The sequence below is a fragment of the Lactuca virosa genome, chromosome 4 (genome assembly GCF_052849685.1).
Source record: "Lactuca virosa cultivar CGN04683 chromosome 4, Lactuca_virosa_CGN04683_v6, whole genome shotgun sequence".
Classification (NCBI taxonomy): domain Eukaryota; kingdom Viridiplantae; phylum Streptophyta; class Magnoliopsida; order Asterales; family Asteraceae; genus Lactuca; species Lactuca virosa.
The window spans coordinates 400,604,358-400,612,835 of record NC_136429.1 but is presented as its reverse complement, the minus strand read 5'-3'; positions in this window follow the sequence as shown (position 1 = coordinate 400,612,835).

The following is an 8,478-nucleotide window of genomic DNA, read 5'->3' as shown; positions in this document are numbered from 1 at the left end:
ACTAGATGACTAGAATGATTCACAAACAATTTAAGTGGCCAACAGAAATTGAAATCAAAATCAAACACTTAATTTAACACATAATTGATCAAACTAAACAGTAATCATAGTCAAACATAGTGCCTAATGATTAATCATACGAAAAGGTTACGTCTTGCGAAACTGAAATCTGAGTTTTTAGCCTGACATGGCTAAAAACGGATTACAAACAGTAGAAATCGAATCTAAACGATAAATCTTACTAAACTACGAATAGAAATTGAATCGTCTCCTTTAGATCTGCGTTCTTCACTTGAAACCCTCTGAAAATCGCCTTAGAATCGCCAGGAATCGCCAATTAGGGTTACTGGATGAGTATGGGGCTGTATTTATACGTCTAGCTGTCAAAATGTCGTACCTACGATCGCATAGGGTATACCTGCGATCGCATGTATCACCCAAAACGTGTCACGGGGCTTTTTAATGAAGTACGTTGCCATTTTGATACAATTTGACCAACCTGCGATCGCATGTATCTCTTTTTCTAGTCTGATGAATTCTTTGGCACGAAAAAACCTTAAAGCAAAGCTGCGACCAAACCTGCGATCGTAAAGGCATACCTGCGATCGCAGGGAGACAAGGTGCGATCGTATGTTCGGATTTTTGGCTGTTTTGATCGTCGTTCCTCCTTCCAAGCAGTTCTTGATCATTTCCCGACATCCTTCCTCGGTCTAGACTCTAGTTAAGCTCCAAAGCATCCACTAACGCATCCTGAACTCGTGCAATCATCCATGTGCTCCATATGGCCCTGAAAAGTCATAACAAATGTGAGCAGTACCGGCATTCTACAAAATAATCATGAAACACGAAATACATAAGAATAATTGGGAGTTAGTTAGCTTTTTATAACGAAATACGTAGGAAATTGTGCTAAAAGATGCATAAAAAATGCATCTAACAAACCTCCCCAAGCTTAGACCTTACTTGCCTTCGAGTAAGGAAATGATAATTTTGGAAATGGAATAGAGGCTAAGGGCAATAAAGGAATAACCTAGGAACATTGACAACTTAAAAACGAAAACCTAAATAAGAAGAACTACCAAAGCTAAACATAAAATATGCATGCCAAAATAAAGAAACGGAACAATGAACAAAAATAATATGAAAAATGAGAAACGAACAACTAGAATGAAAACCAGCTTCTTTTTTTTACTTTATATATATATATATATATATATATATATATATATATATATATATACGATCAGACCTTACATCGATAATGAGCTTCATTCACTAACACCAAAGCAACCATCCTGCTATCTTTCATGTATCACAGACTCCCAAAGTGAGGAAGACCACAAAACGGTGTAATCCAATAATCCAACTCTACTTTTATTTAAACTTTATACCTTAATTAGCTTCATGAGCGAAAATAACACAATCTGGATCTCATGTCCTTAAGACTAGATGGCCAAGAATCAGAATCGACGCATCCTTAAGAACCCGCACGACCAAATCAGCTTTCGCCGAAGCAGCAAGGGCCAACCCCCGTAGGAGCCCGAGCTCTATGCTTTCACTTTTTCGAGAGCCACAAGTATCATATCACACAATTCTTTATTCGCCAGATGTAACTTTGGAACAGCTTCTAACTTGATTGAACTTTGATTTATACTTCGTTTGGAGCTTGAATTCTTCAATCTCTTTATATATATATATATATATATATATATATATATATATATATATATATATATATATATATATATATATATATACATATTCGGAATTTCTTGAAATTCTTCAATTGAGCGCTTGAAATTCTTGATTTGGGTACTAGATATGACGTTGTACCCTTTCTTCTTTATTCGACTGTGTGGATCTGATACTTAAGCTATCTCTTACCGCGAGGGGTAACACGTGTCAACAAATAGGGCCATGTTCTGTGGGTTCAGAGTTGCCGATAAAGATTCTTTTAAAACATTCATAAACAAATCATCCTAAAGTTGTTATTACCGCCCAAAAAACGTTTCAGTATGCCATTTTTATTATTATCTAAGGTCGGGGTCTCGAATCACGGTGTTTGGATCCCCTGGTTATGACATCTGATTCTACACTTCCAATAACAATCAGGTTGCTTCGGATTTTTTTTTTTCATTTTCAATTCTCAATATCCCACTTCATTGAGCTATCGTATTTAAAGAGTGTCATCATCTCGTATTTTTTTATGCAAATGCAAAATGCAACAAAATGAAAATATTTTAGAAAAAACTAGGAAGAAATAAAATGACAAATAAAAACATAAATGAAAAATCGTTTTGGATTTTTTAAACTTTTTTAATTTTTTTGGATTTTTTAAACTTTTTTAATTTTTTTGGATTTTTAAAATAAAAATGACAAAATAAAAACTTTTTACAAAAAGATAGGAAATCCCCTCCCCAAGCTTAAAATTAAGCATTATCCTCAATGCTTAGGGAGGAGTGGAAGACGACTACTCGGACGGGGGTGTAAAGCGACGGAAGATATCGTCGCGAAAATCAGTGAAATCGTCGCACAAACCTAAGAGCTCGTTACGATAGTCAGTAACCTGAGAGCTATAAAGCTGATAATCGAGGCGGAGACCAGTCATAGTCTGTTGAAGAGAAGCAATATCCTGACGGAGGTCCAGAGAATGCTGGTAAGTGAAGGGGGAGTTGGCGTCAGGGTGAGATGGGTGGGTAGGTGGGGGCTGATCCTGAAAGTCAATCTGTCTGGGATCAGGCTGGCTAAAGGAGATAGGTGTGGCGTCTGCGTAATCTGGGTGCTGAGTGGACGAAGATGGTCGATCAGACTGTGGACCTCGGACCTACTGTGCCCTACGTTGGTGAAGAGGTGGTGGAATGTTTGATGGAAGAACCCACACAGTCTCGTTAATGGGGGCAGCGAGAGCGATGACATCAGGACCAGTGACCATGAAATAAGTGGATCGACCCTGCATCCAAACATACCCACCTGGGGCTGTACGTAGCATGTGCATTGCCCGAAGGTTCTGCAGGGTCAAACGAAAGGTGTCACCCGTAAAGAAGGTGTACCCCGGGACATGTTGCGCCGCGAGGGAGCGGGCAATGACAGAAATCAGACCGCCACAACAAATTGCACCGCCGGTGCGAAGGGCTATAACTTTGTGGAAACGTTTGATGATAATATCACCAAAATGCGGGCGGTGTGACCCGGTGATCATGCACCACAAAAGAAAAAGTTCGGCTTTGTCGGCTTTTGTAGTCTCAAGCTGTGCATAAATAATATTGCATATAATTTTCAATGCAATTTTGAGAACAGGGTACACAATACTAGTCTGGACGGATTGGGATGAATCGTAAAACTCCAAACCTGTAATGGAGTACCAAAACTCGCGTACGTCAAAAGTAGGGGCGGGCTGGGATAAACTGGTGATAGGGGTATGGAAGAAAGTACATAACTGGTCCACGTGAATAGTGTGAGGGGTGCTAAAAATGCGAAAAGCAAAGTTTCACTCATGATTGACCTCACTCCGCGTATCTAAAAACTCTCGGGTCAATAGGGGACAGATGGCAAAATCCACAGATAAAAGGCGCTCCCAGCCAATATTGGCAAAACGGGCATGAACACCATCATAAATATGGAGTTCCTGCATTAATGTGCGGCTAGGGGCCCAGACTTGTGGCAAAATCTCACGATCGAGAAGTCGTTGGTTAAAGTCGAGTGCGGCCTGTGAACCTAAATCCACAGTGACATTGTCCACCTGGACAGTGTATGACGGGTCTGGGGCGTCAACCTGTCTGCGTGAACGGGAAGGTCTAGGGGGCATTTTTTAAGTCAAAAGTAGGACAAGGTAGGCAAAATTTCCAGGTAAAAAAAATATAAATAATAATAATCAAGCAAAAATAATTATTTCTAACTACTCCCAAACGGATATGCAAGCTCGCACAAATATATAACAAAAAACAAAAATTCAGTTTCAGAACGAAAATACCTGACTGTGCGCTGAGCAGCAGTATATTTTTCGTGCCTGAAAATTTTTTGATTTTTGAAATTTCGTTCGGATGAATCTCTTTTGAATTGCGTCGTGAGCAAACGTTTCAACTTTTCGTGGTCTGCGGATTGCTAACGGAGCGTAGATCTGAAAAAGAAACTCACAAAAATTCAAATTTCAAATGAACAAAATGAGATTTTTGGATAATTTCAACCGTAAAAACATGATTTCGTTACCGTAAAGATGTTGTAGGAGTAAATCAGAAGAGATTGATACCTTATTTGCTTGATTTGGATGAAAAATGAGCGATTTGAGTGATTGTTGGTGAAAGAATTCGAAAACTAGTGGAATCCAGAGAGAATTTTTGAAGTGTGGTGGTTACAAATGAAGCCTGCGATCGATATTTATAGCAAAAACATTACCTGCGATCGCAGGTTCTTAAAAAATGACCATTTGGCGTTATTTTCGAGGCAGGCTAACGGTAAAAGGAAAAACATTGATACATGTGATCGCATGTTTATAACCTGCGATCGCAGGTTTTTAAAAAAGTTGTTCTATCGATCATTTAACGTTCAAAGGTGTGGCAGATGCAATAAAACCAATACATGTGATCGCATGTATGAAACTGCGATCGCAGGTTGTGATAAAATTCCCGATTTCGTTCTTTTAATGGTCGAGGGTATAATTGAGTTAAAAAGCTTGATACATGCGATCGCATAGGGAATACGTGCGATAGCATGGACCCTATTTTTGTCAAAAATCGTAGCAAAAATACCTCGATGAGCTTCTGCGACCAAAAAAACATACCCTGCGATCGCATAGACTGGACTTGCGATCGTAGGTTCCACCAAAACAACATTTTTCAACTTTTTTCAAATTCTCTCTGTTCCTTCTTATTTTAAAAACACGATTAAGTTAAAAAGGGACGACCTAAGTAGCTAAAAACACACAAAAATTGAAAAGAAGTGTGGGGTAGGGGTTTAATTACATTAGTTAAATTAGAATCATAAGTTTAATTTTTTTAAAAATGTTGCATAAAAATTGCTAGGATTAATTTAGAAAATTTTGGTAAAGCAATTAGGATTCATGCTAGTATTGTGTTTGATGATTATATGAGGACCCAAATGTTTAGTTGAGCCTATACATGTTCTAGTGCATTTGTGGCTCCCTTTATCCTAGTGAAATCATGGGACAAAAACACAACGTCGCTTAGTTTGAGGGACGCAACATGTTTAGCATCGTGTACTTGAAATGTATCCAGGAAAACTTAAGTAGTCATTGCACATATAGACTAATGCCTTTAACCAATAAAAGATGAGATTAAGCTCCTTGCTTAATCATGTACGTTTTGAGTGAAAAAAAGTGAGGTACATGTTAAAAAAAGAGAGAAATTACCAAAAAGTTAAGGAATTTTGAAGCAGTTAAAGTATAAAGTACGAAGATCAAAATTCGAAAGAAATTCAAAAGTTGAAGATACCAAAAACCAAACAAACAAGGTGGTGAATTCAAAGAGATCAAAGATCAAATAAGTGAAGAATTCAAAGAGCTCCATTGTGGTATCAAAGATGTAAATTTTCTAGAATTTATGTATACTTGGTTGTTTAACCAAAAATGACTTGAGGTTAAGAAAGTTTTCTGGGGATGGATTCGGAGGGATGCATAAAATGAGCGTTGTTCAAAAGAAGTGGGCGCATGTTTATGAGGATTGTAAGTATTTAGAATTGAGGGGGGTCCTTAGGAAAAATTGTAGACACAAATGCATGCGTTGTGGTCTTGGCATAATGGCTGGGTTCGATTTGGATTGTCTAATGTGGTATTAGTGTGTTAAAATTCAGTTTCGCTTGGGGGCAAGCAAAAGTCAAGTGTTACTTACTTATTTTCTTGTTAATCCTGGGTTCATATTCACTAATATTAAGCAAATGATATTGTTTTCACAAAAACCATATGATACAAGCAATTAAGAAGATGTTCATGCAACTTAATAGACTTTATTATTAACAGAAAATAATTATTGTCAACACATAAGGGTTTTTAACAAGCTTAACAAGACAATTCACCAAATCAAATTAATCCAAGCCATAAAATCAAACCATATTCATAAGTTTATATAGTCTAAACAGAAGTAAAGAGTTTTTAGCTCATATCTATAGCAAATAACAAACTAAAAATGAAATCTAATGATTCAAACATGGTTCACACAAAAGATTAAGATAAAAGTAATGTTCGTTTGCCTTTGATCTCTTCAAAATTGACTTCTAGGTTGAATTCTCGAAAACCACAGCTCTAAGAACCCTTCTGACCTTCAAAAATCGTCCAAAGCTTCCAAAATTAGTTAGGCATGCGAGTGGTAGTGAATGTGGGAGGAGTCTACGTGATACCCCCGGAAGATGAAGAGCAACAAATTAGGAAACAAGAAGAACAGCCTCGGCCAAGGCAAAGGAATGTGAGAGGCCGGGGAGAAAGGGGGCAACCACAACCACCACCCTAACAGTTTGAGGGCGGTATACCGACCGACCTGTTTCAAAGCCGGGTTGGTTTGTACTTGGAAAATCTTCGCGAGGGAGTGACTTACAACACTAAAATTCTTGAAACCATGTTCACACATATGAACTTGGTTTGACCACCTACGATGTCTCCCCAATGCCCGTACATTCCAGCGTGGGGAGAATTGTGGTCACGATAAGGAGATGGTGTCGGAACCAGTGGAGCACATCATGGTGAAGAAGATGATTAACTTATTCTTATATTTCTTTTATTTCGTTTAGTTTATTGTTGGTTTTTTTTAACTTAGTTTAATTTGGTTGTGTAACGACTATTTAAATTGTTATGTTTCTTGTCTACTTATTTTGGTTATTATGGGATGATCCGATGAGAGCTCAAATGTTTAACTGGACCAATATATATTATAGTATATTTGTGGTTTCCCAAGTCTTAGTGAAAAGCCATGAGTTATGAAAAGGTAATCTGGTAGTTTTTATGGCATAATATGTTTTGCAGCCTAAACCTGAAATCTATCCAGGAAAGCTTATGTAGTCATTGCACATAGACTAATACCTTTAACCAATAAGGGTTAAAGTTAAGCACCCTTGCTTAAGCATGTAGGATTTGGGTGAAAAAAAAGAGATACATGTGAAAAAAAAGAGATAAATAACCAAAAAGTTGAAGAATTTTAGAAATAAATAGTTTTGCTTGAGGGCAAGTGTTAATGGCTAAAATCGAAATGGGTTGTTCTATGTTATACTAGTGATGAAGGTTTGAATTAAAAATAAATAGTTTTGCTTGAGGGCAAGTGTTAAGACCGCTTTTGTATACGATTTAAACAAATAAAAATATAAATTAACTGCTCTATTGCACTAGCAGGTAGTACTGGTAAGCAGGGTCGAATCCTCAGGGACACGTCCTAATGTTTATACCTCTTTGCGTAAGGTATGAACTAATTCTTGATAAATGCACCAAACATAAAGGGGGGGGGGTTATTTTTGAAAAGTGAACTAATAGAAATCGAAAATGACAAAAGAATAACTAAATTTAAAAATTCAAATAAGAGAAAGCAATTCCAGTTTCACGGTGACTCCCCTAATCATATAATTAACCTTCAACACAATATTTGACTATGCACTTGTGTAAACTGGTACTAAATCTCATTAACAAGCTCTAATGACCTCTATTACAAAAAATCATTTAATCAATATAAGTTCTTTGAATTAAACCTAACTTTTTACTAAATTAACCAAACAAGCTCTTGATTAACAAAGAAAAGTTGCATTAGACACAGTGTAATTCCCAGTAAAGTTCAATACCTCTCATAAGCTCGGAGGCGTTAAAACTTGTTTGATCATTTCATATTAGAGTTAAACCTAAACTCATAATTAATCTAATACTTGTCACTTTTTACTAATTGATCTGGACAATTACAGATCTAAACAACTAGATGACTAGAATGATTCACAAACAATTTAAGTGGCCAACAGAAATTGAAATCAAAATCAAACACTTAATTTAACACATAATTGATCAAACTAAACAGTAATCATAGTCAAACATAGTGCCTAATGATTAATCATACGAAAAGGTTACGTCTTGCGAAACTGAAATCTGAGTTTTTAGCCGGACATGGCTAAAAACGGATTACAAACAGTAGAAATCGAATCTAAACGATAAATCTTACTAAACTACGAATAGAAATTGAATCGTCTCCTTTAGATCTGCGTTCTTCACTTGAAACCCTCTGAAAATCGCCTTAGAATCGCCAGGAATCGCCAATTAGGGTTACTGGATGAGTATGGGGCTGTATTTATACGTCTAGCTGTCAAAACGCCGTACATGCGATCGCATAGGGTATACCTGCGATCGCATGTATCACCATAACGTGTCACGGGCCTTTTTAATGAAGTATGTTGCCATTTTGATGTAATTTGACCAATCTGCGATCGCAAAGGCACAACCTGCGATCACATGTATCTCTTTTTCTAGTCTGATGAATTCTTTGGCACGAAAAAACCTTAAAG